The 18,679-nt window shown below is 45.9% G+C and overlaps 2 long non-coding RNA genes across 4 annotated transcripts; both read left to right on the top strand.

Annotated features, from left to right (window-relative positions):
- Nucleotides 1-6: 6 nt before the first annotated feature.
- LOC127355516 (uncharacterized) lies at nucleotides 7-1,844 on the top strand. The gene is made up of 2 exons (XR_007881774.1): nucleotides 7-428; nucleotides 1,685-1,844. It is a non-coding gene; the product is annotated as an uncharacterized LOC127355516 (long non-coding RNA).
- Nucleotides 1,845-6,798: 4,954 nt separating this feature from the next.
- Nucleotides 6,799-8,463, top strand: LOC127355515 (uncharacterized). 3 transcript variants are annotated; one of them, XR_007881773.1, is made up of 3 exons: nucleotides 6,930-7,181; nucleotides 7,269-7,472; nucleotides 7,550-8,463. It is a non-coding gene; the product is annotated as an uncharacterized LOC127355515 (long non-coding RNA). The 3 variants fall into 3 exon arrangements; XR_007881771.1 differs by having other exon boundaries at nucleotides 6,799-7,181; nucleotides 7,269-8,463; XR_007881772.1 differs by having other exon boundaries at nucleotides 6,799-7,181; nucleotides 7,274-8,463.
- The last annotated feature ends 10,216 nt before the right edge of the window (nucleotides 8,464-18,679 follow it).

An 18,679-nucleotide genomic window follows, 5' to 3' on the forward strand; every position in this document is an offset into this window, starting at 1 on the left:
AGCAGCATAGACATAGGGCTGTCATGCGGCAGTTAATTGCACCTGCTGACCATTGGGGCGGCAGTATATAAGTACGGCCCTCCTTCTCGCACGCTCACTAACGCATCATTTCCGGGTCAGGTGTTTGCCTGTGCAGGTAATGCTCCATGCCGCTGCTGCGGCTACTGCTCTGTTTCATCTTTTACTGTGTCCTGTTGCTTAAAGCCTGCGTGTTTTCACTGCAGAGCAGCGACCGAGTGCCCCGTGCTTTGTGCTCCATGCTCCGTTTAGACCTTGGTTCTCTCTGGCGGTGGTAAGTGTCCTCTCTCTCTGTGTTACACCGAATGCTATCCTGTAGCTAACGCTAGTGTGGTCACAGGTAGATGTCCGCTGCCGTGTGGGTCTCTCTCTCCCTCCCTCTCCCTGTGCAGGTTTGACTTTGAAAACAGGTATGCTACCTTAAATCTAACTCTCAAAAGCTTTGATTAATGTAGTTTAGCTATGCTAATGGTATGTTTATTGACAGGGAATGCTCGTCAGCTGGCCGAAATCTACAGGTGGCGATTCACGTGCCTTCACCACCAGCTGATTGGGACCGCTGCTGTTTTGTCTCTGCTTTGTCTCTGCCTTGTCGCTGCTTTGTCGGTGTTTTGTCTATGCTTTGTCTACACTGATTTATTTACATTGCTTTGTCCGCACCGCTTTGCCTCTGCCGTTAAACACACGGTTGCTGTGTTTATACCGCTTTGTCGACTATATGTCTGCTGTTGTGCCCCTACTGCTAGCTGCATAGCTGTGTCTCTGCTGCTGTATGTGACATTGTCCCCTGCTTTGCCTCTGCAGTCACTTATTCCTTGCTGCCGTGTTCTGCGGCTCTGGCTGCTTGGTGGCTTCTGGCTACAGCCGGCTTGCATGGTGAACTGCAGACACCATACTTTTAATCTGTTTATCTCTTTTATTTTAGCTGAACGATGGTGAGGAGTTAATCCCTTATTTTTGTATTACTTGTTTTGTTTGTTGTTTTGATTAACTAGCTTGGTAAGCTTAATTGGTTAACTATTTCCTGCTTTATGTTGTATATTGTTTTTATTATATTTATATTTTGTGTTAAATACTTCCATTGTAACTTTTGTTTTCCCTTCTCAGTGGCTGCAGGCTGGTGGTGGTGCTGGTGACGTGGGTGGTGGTGTCCCTCCTTCTTGTGTGCTGTGCTTCCTTGGATTCGGTGATACCACAGTGTGTGACTGCCACGTGTGTCTGGGTGAACCCTTTTTCTTTAATTTAATTTTGTTGACTCCCCTTCCCCTTCACCTGCTCTTTCCCCACCAGTAGGCCTCAGCCCCTGATTAGGCTCCCTTTTTCATTTATTGGGATGAATGCTATTTTTTTATAATGATGTATATATATTTATTAAATAAAGTATTTTTGTAAACTGGGAACCACGTGTCTTGCCTGTCGAGTGGAACGAACCTGTGTTTTTGGTCAGTGTAAAATAATTCCTTGGGTGCAATTCCCAAGGTGGCGTTGTCGTGCAACCTAAGATTCCCATTGAGAGAACATTCATTTTTGTTCGCAGCCCCGCCACAATCTGGCGTTGTCGGCAGGATCTACTCTTCCAACAGGCAAAGACGTGTGTTCCTTGTGGGTTTTTTTTTTTTCCATTGTGTTTTTTTTCTCTGGTGTACTAATGTTGTTTTTCTTGTAGGCATCTGCACGAATTTAAAGAGACAAAGCAGCAGTGGTTTCCAGTGGACCTTCGTGCCAGTTTTGGTGAGATTTGGTATAGCAGATTAGGCCTAGGTAGTAGTTTGAGCTTTATTGTAGCTATGGAGGAAGAGTTACAGGAACTTAGAGATCTGATTAAACAGTTAAAGGCTGATAATGAGCGGTTACGACAGGGAACAGGCTGGCTCTAGTGCCTTACCGTCCACCTCTTTTGTGCCACCTACTGCCCCTTCTACTTCCAGTGTCCCTGTAACAGAGAGGCTGGTGTTTGTGCCCCCGTGATAGGAAGTGTCCTGTTTTTAGGGGAAGGACGGGTATGGGGTTGAGTGAGTGGAGGGAGGAAATACAGGCGTGTATGAGGTCCCGGCGTTTATCCCGGTCTGACCAGGCCTTTTTCCTGTTTGACCACCTAGAGGGTGAAGCTAGGGAGGAGCTAAAGTATCGTCCTAGCACAGAGAGAGAGGACCCTGATAGAGTATTGGCTATTTTACAGGAGCTGTACGGGTGCTTGGAGTCTTATGTTGCTCTGCAGAAGGCTTTCTTCTCCAGAAGGCAGCAGGAGGGAGAGACTCTTCAGGAGTTCTCCCTTGCTTTGATGGGCCTCATGGAGAAGGTGAAGCAGCGTGCACCTACTGAAGTGCCAAATGCAGAAGCTCTTTTGAGAGACCAATTTGTTGAGCATGTGCTGGACAGTGCCCTGCGTCGTGAGTTGAAGCAGTTAGTGCGTAGACAGCCCAATTACACCCTGCTTGCTGTTAGAGCAGAGGCGATTCAGTGGGAGCTTGAAGGTCTACCCAGCGGTGTGAGGGGCCGCAGTCATTCAGTCCCCTTAGTGTTTGGTGTTCAGTATGGTGTTCAAGGTAACCCGCAGGGCGTTTCTTCCCCCCGTGTCAGAGATGGGTGAGATGAGGGAGATGCTACAGCGTCAGCAAGAGCAGCTTAATAAGCTCACTGAAAGCATTGCCCGGCTGCAGGTCTCATCAGCACAGTCACCCACCTCGTACTGGCCCAATGCTATGCAGGCGCTGCAATCAGCCTGGCCATTTTGCGAGGGAGTGTAGAGTGCATGCTCCCCGCTCACAATCCCATTCACAGCCTCCATCTAATCCTGGTAGGCAGTCTCATTTTGCTTCTGGGTCGGAAAACTAGTACCCACCAAACTGCAGAGTCACAGTTTGGGTGGGGCTGCTACTGGCTCACAAGCTGCTTCACGCGATTTGGATGCGTCTGGATTGATTTCGTCGTGTCCCCATTTAGATGTGGACATGGGTGGAGTGAAGGTTCCTTGTCTGGTAGACACCGGCTCCATGGTGTCTACTATTTCTGAGAGCTTTTTCCGCCAGCATCTCGAGCCTTGGGGCCAGGAGCGTCTCCGTTCTTGTCACTGGTTGGAGCTTAGAGCTGCCAACGGTCTGACTATTCCTTACCTTGGGTACTTGGAGCTTGACGTGCAACTTTGTGGTAAACTGATGCCCCACTGTGGTGTGTTGGTAGTGAGGGACCTACCTGGTGGGGTGCCTTCTAAAGTGCCGGGTATTTTGGGGATGAACGTGATCCGCAAGTGCTACCAGGAACTTTTTGGCCAGTATGGGGAAACGTTGTTTTCCCAGGTCTGTATCTCAAAGGCCCCTGAGCCAGTTGTGCAGGCACTGCAACAGTGCCATCGTGTTAGCGATGTCGCGTCCCAGGATGTTCCCGGGAAAGTGAAGGTCAGGGGTAAGAGGGGTTGGCAGATTCCTGGTGGGGTAATGAAAATCTTGGCAGCCACATGTTCTGAGCAGTACTCCGGGTCTACGGTGCTATTCGAGCCTTTAGAGGCTGGTTTACCTGCTGGGTTGCTTGCTTCCCCTTCTTTGGTTCGTGTCATCAGGGGCACCGCCTACATACCTGTCATTAATGTTGGCTGTAATGATGTTGTTTTGTACCCCCGCACTGTTGTCGGCACACTGGATTTTGTGAATGTGGTCAGCCTTCCTTCCGGGGTCACTGAGGTGCCATCGGGTGTGGCCACCGTGTCTTCTCAGACCGCTTCCCCTAGTGTGCAGCAGGTGGAGAGTGTGGATTTGTCACCTTTGTCTGTGGAGGAACAGGGTCCAGTGAAGTCCCTGCTTCAACAGTATTCCTCAGTCTTTTCCATCGATGATACTGATCTGGGCTGTACAAATCTAATCTCCCATGACATCCCTTTGGTAGACGATACTCCAGTGAGGCAGCGCCATAGGCGCATCCCACCCTCAGAGTATGAGGTGGTGAAGGAGCACATCAATCGTCTACTCTCATCTCAAATCATTCGGGAGAGTAGCAGCCCCTATGCGTCCCCTATCGTGTTGGTACGAAAGAAAGATGGCAGCATGCGCATGTGTGTTGACTATAGGCAGCTCAATAGTAAGACCCGAAGAGATGCCTTTCCTCTGCCACGTATAGAGGAGTCATTGGATGCCTTGTCGGGTGCTCGCTGGTTCTCAACCCTGGACTTGACCAGTGGTTATAACCAGGTGCCAGTCACTGAGGCTGACCGGCCGAAGACTGCTTTTTGCACCCCTTTTGGTTTGTTCGAATGGAACAGAATGCCTTTTGGGCTCTGTAACGCGCCCAGCACTTTCCAGAGGTTAATGCAACGCATCTTTGGTGACCAGCAGTGTCAGTCCTTGCTGTTATATCTGGATGATATTGTGGTGTTTTCCTCTACTGTGGAACAGCATGTGGAGAGGCTCCAGGTGGTGCTGGAAAGACTTCGGCATGAGGGCCTCAAGGCCAAGCTCAGTAAGTGCTCATTCTTTCGTAAAGAGGTGAATTATTTGGGCCATGTGATTTCGGCCGACGGTGTCTCCACAGATCAAGGCAAGATTGACGTGGTTGCCAATTGGCCGATTCCTACCACTGCCTCAGAGCTTCGTTCCTTTCTTGGTTTTGCCAGTTACTATCGGCGCTTCGTGGAAGGATTTGCCAAACTGGCAGCTCCTCTGCATAGGGTGGTGGCCGAATGTGGTGGCACTAAGACCAATAAGAAGACTGAGCAGCGGCTGTCTAGGTGTTGGGATGATGAGTGTAACCAGAGCTTTGAAACACTGAAAGCTAAGCTCACCATGGCACCAGTGTTGGCTTATGCAGACTTTTCTCTTCCCTTCATCTTGGAAGTTGATGCAAGCTATGGTGGCTTGGGTGCAGTCCTTTCCCAGGCAAGGTGAGGCCTATAGCCTACGCTAGCAGGGGCCTGCGACCCACCGAGAGGAACATGGTAAATTACAGCTCCATGAAACTTGAGTTTTTGGCCCTTAAGTGGGCCATGACGGAGAAATTTCGAGAGTACTTGTTGGGTAACAAATGTGTGGTGTACACTGATAACAACCCCCTTAGTCATTTGTCTTCGGCTAAGCTGGCTGCTACTGAGCAGAGGTGGGCCGCCCAGTTGGCTTCTTTTGACTTCGAGATAAAGTACCGTTCAGGGAAGAGCAACACTAACGCAGATGCTCTCTCACGTCAGCATCCACCTGGTCCCCAGGATGTCGCTGCGATGCTTCCAGGCACTGCGATGCCCAATTCTTTGCAGCAAGCTCTGGGGTTGGGAAAGGCAGAGGCGACCCAGGCTGCCACTGCCGCCTTGCCCCAGCACACTTGTTCTGATCTCCATCTCGCTCAGCAGTCTGACCCTGTGATACAGGAACTGTTGCCTTTTTGGAGGGAGAACCAGCGTCCCAGTGGTGAGGAGCGGGCACGGCTCTCGCAGCCCACGCTTGTCTTGCTCAGGCAGTGGGATCGCCTACTGGAGAGGGACGGTGTCCTGTACCGAAGGGTGTGTCGTCCTGATGGAGCCGAAGCCATGTTTCAGTTGTTGTTGCCAAAAGCATGGGTAGATCAGGTTCTGACCCAGGTGCACCAGGAGCATGGTCACCAGGGGGTGGAGCGAACATTGGCGCTCCTTCGGTCCCGATGCTACTGGCCTGGTATGTCTTCCGAGGTGGCTCAATGGTGTCAGAGATGTGAGCGGTGTCAAGTGGCCAAAGATGTGCATCCAAAAGCACATAGCTTCATGGGGCATCTCTTGGCTTCCCGCCCTAATGAAATCCTTGCCATCGATTACACGACTCTAGAACCAGCCCAGAATGGTTTAGAGAATGTTTTGGTGCTTACAGATGTTTTTAGTAAGTACACTGTGGCTATCCCTACTCGGGATCAGCGTGCTGCTACTGTGGCCAGGGTTTTGGTGTCGGAGTGGTTTTATAAGTTTGGCGTCCCTGCTCGTTTGCATTCTGACCAGGGCCGTAACTTTGAAAGCACCCTCATTCAGCAGTTGTGTGACCTGTATGGGATTGTAAAATCACGCACTACCCCATACCATCCGGAAGGAAATGGTCAGTGCGAGCGTTTTAACCGGACGCTCCACAACTTGCTGCGTACCTTGCCAGTGTCCCGGAAAAGGGATTGGCATGTGTGTCTGCCTCAGGTGTTGTATTGTTATAACACAACTCCCCACCCGTCAACCGGAGAGTCACCCTTTTTCCTGATGTTCGGGCAGGAACCCAGACCGCCCATTGATTTCTTGTTGGGTCGAGTTGAGAGCCCTGTTGGTGGCTCTATCCATGAGTGGGTTCAAGAGCACCAAGCCCGTTTGCAAGTAGCATTTGAAGGAGCACGAGAGCGCTTGAAACATGCTGCTGATCGGCGGAAGCGAGTTCACGATCAGCATGTCAGAGATTTGCCATTGCAGGAAGGGCAGCTTGTGTATTTGCGTGACTTAAGTACTAGGGGGCCCCAGAAGATCCGGGATCGGTGGAGTTCTGTGAAGTATCGGGTGTTGAGAATGCCTAAAGAAGGCGGCGCGGTGTATACTATTGCGCCAATGGACAACGAGACCAAAGTCAGACAGGTCCACCGCACTAGGCTGAAGGCTGTTGTAATGGTGGACTCACCTGGTCATGCCACTTCTCATAACTCTACCTCTGGCGAGGAATCACCCCCAGCAGAGGAGCCTTCATTTGAGTGATTTGTTGATCTTAGACCAACCATCTTATGTGGCCATTTCTGCCATGCACTCCACCAGATCAGCTGTGTCTCAAGTGCCTGCAGCACCGTCCGGAGCATTAACACCTCTAGTCCTTCCCTCTGTCACTTGTCCTGATTCCAGTAACATGGGCCCACGCCGGACCACACGTCAAACGGCTGGTCAGCATTCAAATGTGCATCATTTCCCACAGTCTGCTGGAGATGCTTGTGCCGCTAATCCTCCTGCTTCTGTGTCCAACTCAGTATCTGCTTTGTTTAGACCTTGGAGTTAGCTTGTTGTACTAGCCTCACTTTGTTGATCGTCGGGACGACGATCCAAGGAGGCGGGGTAGAATGTAGCAGCATAGACATAGGGCTGTCATGCGGCAGTTAATTGCACCTGCTGACCATTGGGGCGGCAGTATATAAGTACGGCCCTCCTTCTCGCACGCTCACTAACGCATCATTTCCGGGTCAGGTGTTTGCCTGTGCAGGTAATGCTCCATGCCGCTGCTGCGGCTACTGCTCTGTTTCATCTTTTACTGTGTCCTGTTGCTTAAAGCCTGCGTGTTTCACTGCAGAGCAGCGACCGAGTGCCCCGTGCTTTGTGCTCCATGCTCCGTTTAGACCTTGGTTCTCTCTGGCGGTGGTAAGTGTCCTCTCTCTCTGTGTTACACCGAATGCTATCCTGTAGCTAACGCTAGTGTGGTCACAGGTAGATGTCCGCTGCCGTGTGGGTCTCTCTCTCCCTCCCTCTCCCTGTGCAGGTTTGACTTTGAAAACAGGTATGCTACCTTAAATCTAACTCTCAAAAGCTTTGATTAATGTAGTTTAGCTATGCTAATGGTATGTTTATTGACAGGGAATGCTCGTCAGCTGGCCGAAATCTACAGGTGGCGATTCACGTGCCTTCACCACCAGCTGATTGGGACCGCTGCTGTTTTGTCTCTGCTTTGTCTCTGCCTTGTCGCTGCTTTGTCGGTGTTTTGTCTATGCTTTGTCTACACTGATTTATTTACATTGCTTTGTCCGCACCGCTTTGCCTCTGCCGTTAAACACACGGTTGCTGTGTTTATACCGCTTTGTCGACTATATGTCTGCTGTTGTGCCCCCTACTGCTAGCTGCATAGCTGTGTCTCTGCTGCTGTATGTGACATTGTCCCCTGCTTTGCCTCTGCAGTCACTTATTCCTTGCTGCCGTGTTCTGCGGCTCTGGCTGCTTGGTGGCTTCTGGCTACAGCCGGCTTGCATGGTGAACTGCAGACACCATACTTTTAATCTGTTTATCTCTTTTTATTTTAGCTGAACGATGGTGAGGAGTTAATCCCTTATTTTTGTATTACTTGTTTTGTTTATTGTTTTGATTAACTAGCTTGGTAAGCTTAATTGGTTAACTATTTCCTGCTTTATGTTGTATATTGTTTTTATTATATTTATATTTTGTGTTAAATACTTCCATTGTAACTTTTGTTTTCCCTTCTCAGTGGCTGCAGGCTGGTGGTGGTGTTGGTGACGTGGGTGGTGGTGTCCCTCCTTCTTGTGTGCTGTGCTTCCTTGGATTCGGTGATACCACAGTGTGTGACTGCCACGTGTGTCTGGGTGAACCCTTTTTCTTTAATTTAATTTTGTTGACTCCCCTTCCCCTTCACCTGCTCTTTCCCCACCAGTAGGCCTCAGCCCCTGATTAGGCTCCCTTTTTCATTTATTGGGATGAATGCTATTTTTTATAATGATATATATATATTTATTAAATAAAGTATTTTTGTAAACTGGGAACCACGTGTCTTGCCTGTCGAGTGGAACGAACCTGTGTTTTTGGTCAGTGTAAAATAATTCCTTGGGTGCAATTCCCAAGGTGGCGTTGTCGTGCAACCTAAGATTCCCATTGAGAGAACATTCATTTTTGTTCGCAACCCCCGCCACATTATCACCGGCTTAGTTAAAGGATTCCTAGCAGGTTTATGCTGGCTCCCAAAAGTGGATTCTCCACCTGCAAACTCCATTTCGTCTTGCATCTTTCAGATGATTTCCTAGTAGTTGACTTTCCCTCTTCCCCGCCAGCTCACAGTATCTCTACAGTCAGAAGCTTGCTCATGCAAGCATCTCTGCACAAGACAAGCTGTCTCGCATCAGAACACCTATCAAATCCTAGTCTGCTGCCTCCATTTTTTCTAAAAGATTCTCTCTAACTTCGCTATACGCATTATCCCTTATGTTTGTTCCTTCATATCACACTTGCTGGTTTAGGCTAAATCTGTTTAAAATCTTATATAAATACTGAGTTCTTAGACAAAGGCTGTTGCTCAGATTTGTCCTTGTTATGTGACGAATAGAACAGCATTTCTTTTTTATAATTACTACGTGGAATCTGCGGATTCCCTCCAGTTTTGACTGATGCGGTGCCTTCTGTTGTTTTTGGGGATTCTCATAATGAGTGGTTTGCAGATGTCTGGCCTGCCGGAATTCAGTCCCTTAAAACTCGTTCTAAATCCACTGCTTTTTATGAACTCTATCCAATTGTCATTGCTTGATTGCTATGGGGCAGCAGATGGTCCAGGAAACAAATTATGTTGTTTTGTGATGCTGCTACAGTGGAAATAATCATAGTCTGTGCATTTATTGTTTTACTTGAATCCCGTCATCTTCAAATGCAAAGTATCAAAGCTGTGCTAGCAGGGTTTCAGTTTCACATTCGATATAAAGATCCAGCATCCCAGAATCTTCTGGAAAAATCCTTCCCTTCAGCTGCTCCTCAATGGCTTTAAAAGCGCATCCTCCAGGCAACGATAAAAGACTCACATAATTCACTGGTGCATAATTGGTGTTAAGGCAGGTTGTTTTCACTTTATATTAATGTATTGTTGGAAGCAGTTCTGCTAATGGCTTTTACAGGTTTCTCAGGTGTAATATACATGCAGATCATATGTTAATCCTCAGCATGATCTCCTCTACTCTGATTTAACCTTAGAAGATCACATCACATGTACTCAATATTCTTGAAGCACTCACAATCTGAAAGATCTCACTCAAATTTCCATTGCCAAGACTAAGACTAAATTTTGTCCATTCTCTTCTATGATGAAATCCCTGCATCATCGCTCTCCAACCCATCAGTTGGCTCCCTTGTTTATCGTCGATGGTTGCAACCCATGACGAGATCCTGGTTCCCCTTAAGCTGCATGATCTCTGCCTGAGCTGTGGCCCACCCTCCGAACACTATTCCCTTCACTCCCTAAGATTGGTGCAGCTGCAATCGCAGCTGTCCATCTGCCCACATCTACCAAGGGTATGTCAGTCTCCACAAGAAGGAATCTTGACTGCACAGAAGCTCATGAGCGCCTGCTCCTCTTAATGCATTTAAATACTTGTATCTGCTGCCAAATATATACTTGCATAGCAGGTGATTGTTGGGTTTAGATTATTTATATATTTGCTTATATGGCAAATGTTCTTGCATGAGGTTTCACTAAGTAGTATGTTCCCTCATGGCTTGAGGTGCTCATGGGGAATGGCCACACAGCAGGCCTGCTGCCAAGGCCCACACATAGCAGTTTTACTAGATGGTATATTCCACTAGGGCCAAGGTGCTTCCAGGGAATAGCCACACAATAGCTGGTGCCTTGGCCCACACATAGCTAGTATATTCCTCTCATATCTTATTTTTTAACAATCATAGAGATGTCTGTTTCATATGATCTCTATTATAACTTTCAGTCCATCCTTTTCATAACGCTAACCTTCCTATAGTATTAGACACCCAGTGGCCACTGTTCTTAATTTGCACTTACTCTTAGGTAACTCAGCCCCACTTTTGTGGTGTGTTAATGACTAGTGGCAGCGTTATAATGACGAGCAGCTGTCTCAAAGGATGCTTCCTTAATTAGAAAGCATGGGAGTTTTTTAACTCAGCCATTTTAATTTACGTCACGCGCATACATACATACAACTGCCCGCTGAGCTCCCAGCCGGAGGGGAGGACACACTCGCCGTGACGGAGCGTGACGTGAGGAGGGTGTTTAAAAGTGTGAACACCACAAAAGCGGCTGGACCAGACAGGATTAGTGGACGTGTCCTCAAAACCTGCGCTGATCAGTTGGCACCTCCGTTTACAGTGATATTCAACCTCTCACTCAGACAGTGTGTGATCCCAACCTGCTTTAAGAAATCCATAATAGTCCCTGTCCCAAAGAAACCACACCCCAGCAGTTCCAATGACTTCAGGCCCATAGCCCTCACATCTGTGGTGATGAAATGTTTTGAAAGACTGATCAAGACATTTATCTCCTCTACACTGCCCACCACCCTGGATCCACTACAGTTCGCATACCGGCCGGATAGATCCACAGATGACGCCATAACCCTCCTCATCCACAAGACCCTTTCCCATGTGGACACTGGTAAGGGAAACTATGTGAGAGTGCTGTTTGTTGACTACAGCTCAGCATTTAATACCATAGTCCCCTCCAGACTGGCCTCCAAACTGTATGACCTGGGTCTGGACTCCTCCCTGTGCAGGTGGATCTACAGCTTCCTGACTGGCAGACCACAGGTGGTTCGAGTGGGTCACTACACTTCAGCCCCCCTGACTCTCTACGTCAGACTCCAACATCATCATCAAGTTTGCTGACGACACCGCTGTTGTAGGACTAATCTCCCACGACGATGAGACAGCCTACAGGAGGGAGGTCTCCCACCTGGAGGACTGGTGTCGGGAGAACCACCTCCTGCTGAACGTCAGCAAAACTAAGGAACTGATTGTGGACTTCAGCAGGAAACAGCAGAGGGACTTGCTAAATGGACCTGTATTTGTATAGCGCCTTTCTAGTCTTCCGACCACTCAAAGCGCTTTTACACTACGTGCCACATTCACCCTTTCACACACATTCACTCAGTGATGGCAAAGTCCATCGAACAGAAACTAACATTCATACACACTCACACACCGATGCACGGCATCGGGAGCAATTCGGGGTTCAGTATCTTGCTCAAGGATACTTCGACATGTGGCACCAGGAGCCGGGGATCGAACCCACAACCTTCCGATTAAGGAACGACCTGCTCTGCCTCTGAGCCACAGCCGCCCATCCACTCACTATCTGTGGCTCTGAGGTGGAAAGAGTGGACAATTTCAGATACCTGGGAGTGACCATCTTACAAGACCTGTCATGGACTCATCACCTGAACACCATTGTGAAGAAAGCCAGACAGCGTCTCTACCTTCTCAGACGCCTCAGAGACTTTAAGCTCCCTCTCAAGGTGCTCAGGAACTTTTACACCTGTACCATCAAGAGCATCTTGTGTGGGAGCATCATCACCTGGATGGGAAACTGCACCAGGCAGGACTTCATGGCCCTCAAAAGGGTGGTCTGTTCTGCAGAGCGGACCATCAGAACCCCTCTCCCCAACCTGCAGGACATTTACACCAAACGTTGCAGGTTAAGGGCGAAGAAGATCCTTAAACAGCCCAGTCACCCCGGACACGCTCTTTTCACTCTACTGCCATCAGGTCGGCGTTTCCGATGCCTGAGGACAAAGACTGAGAGGCTGAAGAAGAGTTTGTACTGTACTTTACTCACATAGCTGCTCAATATTGTAAATGTGTGTGTGTGTATATATACGGGCTACCCCCCTCTAAGTTTTACACTCGGAGTCTACAGTCTATATTTTATATGTTATATTACAGTCTATATTTTATATGTTATATTACAGTCTATATTTTTTTTTTTTTCTTAGTTTTATATTTACACTTATATTGTTTACATTGTGTGTTATGTGCAATCACTACTGTTTTACTGTAGTAGTATTTTGTTTTTCTTTACTACTGGCTGCAGGTACAAAGAATGCATTTCACTGTGCATTGTACTATGTATAACTGTGTATGTGACAAATAAAAACCTCTTATCTATACATTCTAATGTTACCAGCAGCTGTTTGCCTTACTGCCGGCTATGAGGTTACCTGTGATGTTGTAATGTAATGTCAGAGCTAGCTTTAAACATTGAAACAACTCCTTTCAACTCCATTCTTTTATCACCCAGTATACCCACTGCCCTGCATTACTCAACCTGCCAGAAGCTTTTAACTAAGCTCTTACCTCAGCTGCTTGCACACCTTCTTGTCTGCAATTTAATAAAATCCTTAAAGCTGCAGTAGGTAATTATAATAAAAAATATTTTTGTCAAAAAAAAAAAAAAAAAAGCAGGTTCCTCTGGCTCCTCCTAGTGCTCCTGATGGCACTTGCAATAATCCACCGGGCCTGAACAAAAACCACCAATCAGACCCAAGAAAGATGGAAAGCTTTGGGTTTGAGGCTTGAAGATAGTTAATTGCTGAGTCTCATTCCCAGCATCCATATTTGACAACCTGGGAATGAGACTCAACAATCAACTATTCTTCTTGGCTCTGATTGGTTGTTTTCACTCAGGCCTGGTGGACTCTCACAAATGGTATTACGAGCACAAATTAACACTAATTATGTGTCACATGTACTACTGTCAAGATATAGTGACATAAGTATAAGATATGTTATTTTTATAAAAGTTACCTAAATACATTTACTTAATCAGAGAACTGAAACTAATTTTATGTTTATTTTAATTTTATAAATGACCTTGAACAAATGAGGATTAAGAAATAAGTCAGTCAAGAATCACAGAATTGTTATGAATTACAGAATATGTTATGCTATTTGGTTTAAAATCACAATTTCAGTGAAATAACAAAATGTTCTCTTAATTTTCAAATTTGAACAAGAAGATGGAACACTAACCCACAGTACTTTTAAAGTCAAACTACATCCACTTTTGAGTCTCCTTCATGGTGAAAGTACTTCTCGTTGCACTCTTCCCATAAAATCTCCTGATTGCAGACTTGTGCCATGCAGTGACCTTGTTAGGGCTCACCATCAGTGCTCAGCACACATGTCTCTGGATGACTGGTAATGGCACCATGCCAAAGCACACAGGGGTTATATCTGTCTATGTTGGATTGAGCAGGCCATCTGTAAACTGTTTGTATCACACAAGCACAACATATTCCTCTAAATTCATCTTGAGCAGACACAAAGTATGTTACATATCAACCTCCATAAAGAAATATGTGGCAATAAAAAAGTTACTAAAAAAACATAAAAGCAAAGTTCTGGACCAATCAGGGATTCTCTAGTGACAAATGGTAAGTGGAAGAAGTATGGAACCTTCACTGACCTCACAAATGATTGAATACCTTCAGCACCAGGTCTAACAGTGGTGGTGCATCATTTTTATCAGTAAATGCACAAAGATGTACTTTAGCTAATGAGTCTTGTTGTTCCACTGTTGCTAGCTAGCATGGGAGCTGCAGTGCAAAAAATATTTTGAAAACCAAAATGGAAAGAGAACTTCACCTAACTACCTTTAATGGTACATGCCCTGAAAACATTCACACACTCATGCTCAAATTCTAGGTATTTCTACTGTAATAGGTAGCAAAATATAACAGGTGGCAGATGAAAATAAATATGGATTAGGTATAAGAGAAATAAGGACAGTCTCCATTGGTGGATAGTGATAGACAAGGAAAGTTGTTGTTGCAAACACAACAATTAACGCAAATTCAACAAATCCTTGTGAATTCTGTGCAACCCTGCAATTTTGTCCAGTCACCGCAACCTTTGTGCAAATTTGACCAATAATTGTACCATTCATAGCAGTCCTGTGCACAAAATGTTGTGCCATACAACAACTAGCGATGTTATTCTCACTGGAACAAGTTGCCCCATGTTTTTAAGGAATTATACAGAAATGCAATTATTTTTGCAGTTTTGAAAAGAAAAAGACCTGAATACGGCAACATGGATCTCAATTCTGTTGTGAATTCAGTTATTTTAGGCTGCAACAATCCCAAAAGAAGCCTGCGAAGTCCTGGAGGGACTTATTAAGGCACAGGATTTTGTTGGTGGTGAACGAATGGCAGAACAGACAAAGATGAGAGAAAATGGTGAAGATATTCCCTCTTCTTTTGCACTTCCATTGAATTTATCCACTTCCATTTTGGCATCTTGAAACTTCAAGATTCTCTACATTGAAAAATACCAGCAGTCTTACCAGGTAAGCTTGAAGCCTTTCATCAGTGCAGACAGAGCTGTCCAAAAGCCATTGCCTAGTCTCCTCACTCAGTCTGTCATTAATTCCATGCCATGTTTTCTTATTGTTGTTGTGTGGAGATGGCAGAGGAAGTTGGGGGTTAAATCCAGTGGCTCAGGGCCTTGCAGCAGTGCCCATGGAAGGGACAGATTGAAATCAAAAAGCCAGGATGGCTAAAGATGGCCCAGCCCAGCTGTAACTTCAGCAAGCAGCCTCATTCTGCTGCTTTCAGCCTCATCTGAGAGTGTGTGCGCGAGGTGAGCCTGGATGGAAGTGTGTGGGGTGTTTGCGCATGTCTTCGTGCCCTAGGTGAGTGTGAGTGTGTGTGTGTGTGTGTGTGTGTGTGTGTGTAAATGTGTGTGTAAATGTGTGTGTGAGGGTACAGCAGCAGCAGCAATAGCAGCAGCAGCAGCATCTACTCACATGCAATCTCCCCTATATGCGGCAGGCGCTCTCTCTGCAGATAAAGGTATTTGCCAGGCAGACTGAGAGATAGGACCAACTGAGCATGCTTAGTTTCTCCCTCATCCATACAATCTCCCCTTCCCTTCAGCTCAAACACCTCCTCTTCACAGAGTAGCACTGCTGCCAAGTTTTGTCCATCTCTCTCTGTCCCTCTGTCTCATTTAGTGGCAGTGTTCAGGGTGCACACCATAAACTGGATGCTCTGACAGGGATTACTGTCTGTGTTTTCTTGGCCAGCCCTGGCAGCTGGGCTTCTAATCTCCTAATACGTGTGTGTGTTTTGTGTTACTAAGTCAGAACACAAGTCCAAGTATTTGTGAAAGACCGTATGAAAACAGGATGGAAAACAAGCCTTATGCCATAATCAAATAGTAGCTATCTTCAGCACTACTTTGATTGATAGTATTCTAAGTCTGTACGTACAAAGACGTGAAAACAGGATTTTCTCTTTTTTTTCAATAACGTAAAGATGGGAGGAAAAATGAAAAATTGTACTACTTCAGTGTTTTGCCATACCCCACTCCTGTCCCCTGGTTTGCCCCACTAGTAACAGCGTATGGCACATGAATAAAAGTAGTTTTCTTAAGGAACGAATACTACTCATGTTCCTGTTTTTAAACTGTGCTTTTATTTGTGATATTTTTGAGCTAGCCATTTATACCTTTGTTACAAGTAGTCTGCTCTATGCAGGAATTGAGTATAGGGGGTGGGGGCGCGCAAGGAGAATTTCTCCTGCAGATGCCAAGGTGCAGTTGCCTGAAAGAAAACCATGGTGCAATGATGACAGAGTAAAACCCAGAACAAGAGGCAGCTTCCAGCAACAATGCCTGGCCACATCTAGACACTTTTTATGCCAAAATTACGGAGTTACATGATGTAGTGTTTGCTGTGCCTACCAAAAAACACACATCTCTGCTTTTTAAAACTCATCTTCTAACCACTGCAGGCAAATTGAAGTGAGCTGCACATACTCTAGGTGAAAATGTAGCTAGCTAACATTAGCCATGTTAACTTTTTATGTGTAACAATAATCTTTGATATTACTATTAGGACATTAAATTCCGTTTTAGCTGTGGGTATGCTCTGTTAGTGTTGTTTAGAAAGCAGCAGTCTTGTGATACCAGATTATCAGAGAACTCAGCACCTAAATTAAATTTCATTACAGTAATTTTGCTGGGTTTGTGACACCCAGAAAACACATTAATAACACTTATTACAAGGACATTAATATAAAGTGTTACCCCACAGGGTATCATTTGCAAACGCTGCCATGTATTTGATGTATTTGTCATCTAGCTGGAAATAAATATGGCTAATGCCCTATGCCGTGTGGCTAAAGCAAGGACTAAAATGTTCTGTGTATCACTGCAGGTAGTGCCTCTATGATACTAATCCTACCCCTAAATCAATAAAGCAGTTCCAATTTCCTGAGAGATATTGAGCAGATTAACCGCGGCATTCCCTTTGGAAGGGAAACAGTGTTACATTGCATTACTGAAGCCTCATCGATCTCAGACAAGTCTCCTTGAGGTGGAAACAGAATGGCAGGAGCGTCATGTCTTGCAAGGTGACTGGTATTGCAATACCACTGATAGCTGTGTGATCATTGTAATTGTAGCTGTGAATGCTCATGGGTATATCCTGCTGGAGATCTTTGGAGACCCAGGCTCAGTTCACACTCTGCACACACACATACTAGGACTAAAGCAAGAAAAATATATGCAAGGTAAAATTAACAGAAGCTCAGCAGATATTCTGACAAAAACTCAATTTACAATGTCAGTGGTATTTTAAGACAGGAATTTTTGGGTGGAATGTCTATAGATTTCTTAGTAGTTGTTGGAAGGTGTCAGAAGGCATATGTCTTTACTTTTGATGGTTGCTGTTTCCATCTTCTTTCAGTCTTTGTGCTAAGCTTGCTAAACACATTGCAGACCTATTTCTGTGGAGGACCATAATGCATTTCGTAGCCCGTACTCCTAACCTTAATAATTACGTCTAAGTGCCTAACTTAAAGTCTTAACTCTCAAACAAACCTTTAGACTTGTGGGGTCCAGAAATGTTGGTCTCCACAAAGCTGTTGGATCCCACAAGTATAGTGGGCTCCCACACACACCAGAGGTGATACAAAAAGTATTGGGTATGGGTTTCTCTCTCCTGCTGCTCTGGTGTTGTCCCAGAGGAACACAGAAACAGAGATTCAAGAGCGAAAATGAGAGAGGGGAAAAAAAGACAGAATCAAGAGAGTGGCTACATACATACATACATACATACATACATACAGTGGGTACGGAAAGTATTCAGACCCCTTTAAAATTTTCACTCTTTGTGTCATTGCAGCCATTTGCTAAAATCAAAAAAGTTCATTTTATTTCTCATTAATGTACACTCAGCACCCCATCTTGACAGAAAAAAACAGAAATGTAGAAATTTTTGCAAATGTATTAAAAAAGAAAAACTGAAATATCACATGGTCATAAGTATTCAGACCCTTTGCTGTGACACTCATATTTAACTCACATGCTGTCCATTTCTTCTGATCCTCCTTGAGATGGTCCTGCTCCTTCATTGGAGTCTAGCTGTGTTTAATTAAACTGATTGGACTTGATTAGGTAAGGCACACACCTGTCTATATAAGACCTTACAGCTCACAGTGCATGTCAGAGCAAATGAGAATCATGAGGTCGAAGGAACTGCCCAAGGAGCTCAGAGACAGAATTGTGGCAAGGCACAGATCTGGCCAAGGTTACAAAAGAATTTCTGCAGCACTCAAGGTTCCTAAGAGCACAGTGGCCTCCATAATCCTTAAATGGAAGAAGTTTGGGACGACCAGAACTCTTCCTAGACCTGGCCGTCCAGCCAAACTGAGCAATTGTGGGAGAAGAGCCTTGGTGAGAGGTAAAGAAGAACCCAAAGATCACTGTGGCTGAGCTCCAGAGATGCAGTAGGGAGATGGGAGAAAGTTCCACAAAGTCAACTATCACTGCAGCCCTGCACCAGTCGGGGCTTTATGGCAGAGTGGCCCGACGGAAGCCTCTCCTCAGTGCAAGACATATGAAAGCCCGCATAGAGTTTGCCAAAAAACACATGAAGGACTCCCGAGACTATGAGAAATAAGATTCTCTGGTCTGATGAGACCAAGATTGAACTTTTGGCGTTAATTCTAAGCGGTATGTGTGGAGAAAACCAGGCACTGCTCATCACCTGCCCAATACAATCCCAACAGTGAAACATGGTGGTGGCAGCATCAGGCTATGGGGATGTTTTTCAGCTGCAGGGACAGGACGACTGGTTGCAATTGAAGGAAAGATGAATGCGGCCAAGTACAGAGATATCCTGGAAGAAAACCTCTTCCAGAGTGCTCAGGACCTCAGACTGGGCCGAAGGTTCACCTTCCAACAAGA

The sequence above is a fragment of the Dicentrarchus labrax genome, unplaced genomic scaffold (genome assembly GCF_905237075.1).
Source record: "Dicentrarchus labrax unplaced genomic scaffold, dlabrax2021, whole genome shotgun sequence".
Classification (NCBI taxonomy): Eukaryota; Metazoa; Chordata; class Actinopteri; family Moronidae; genus Dicentrarchus; species Dicentrarchus labrax.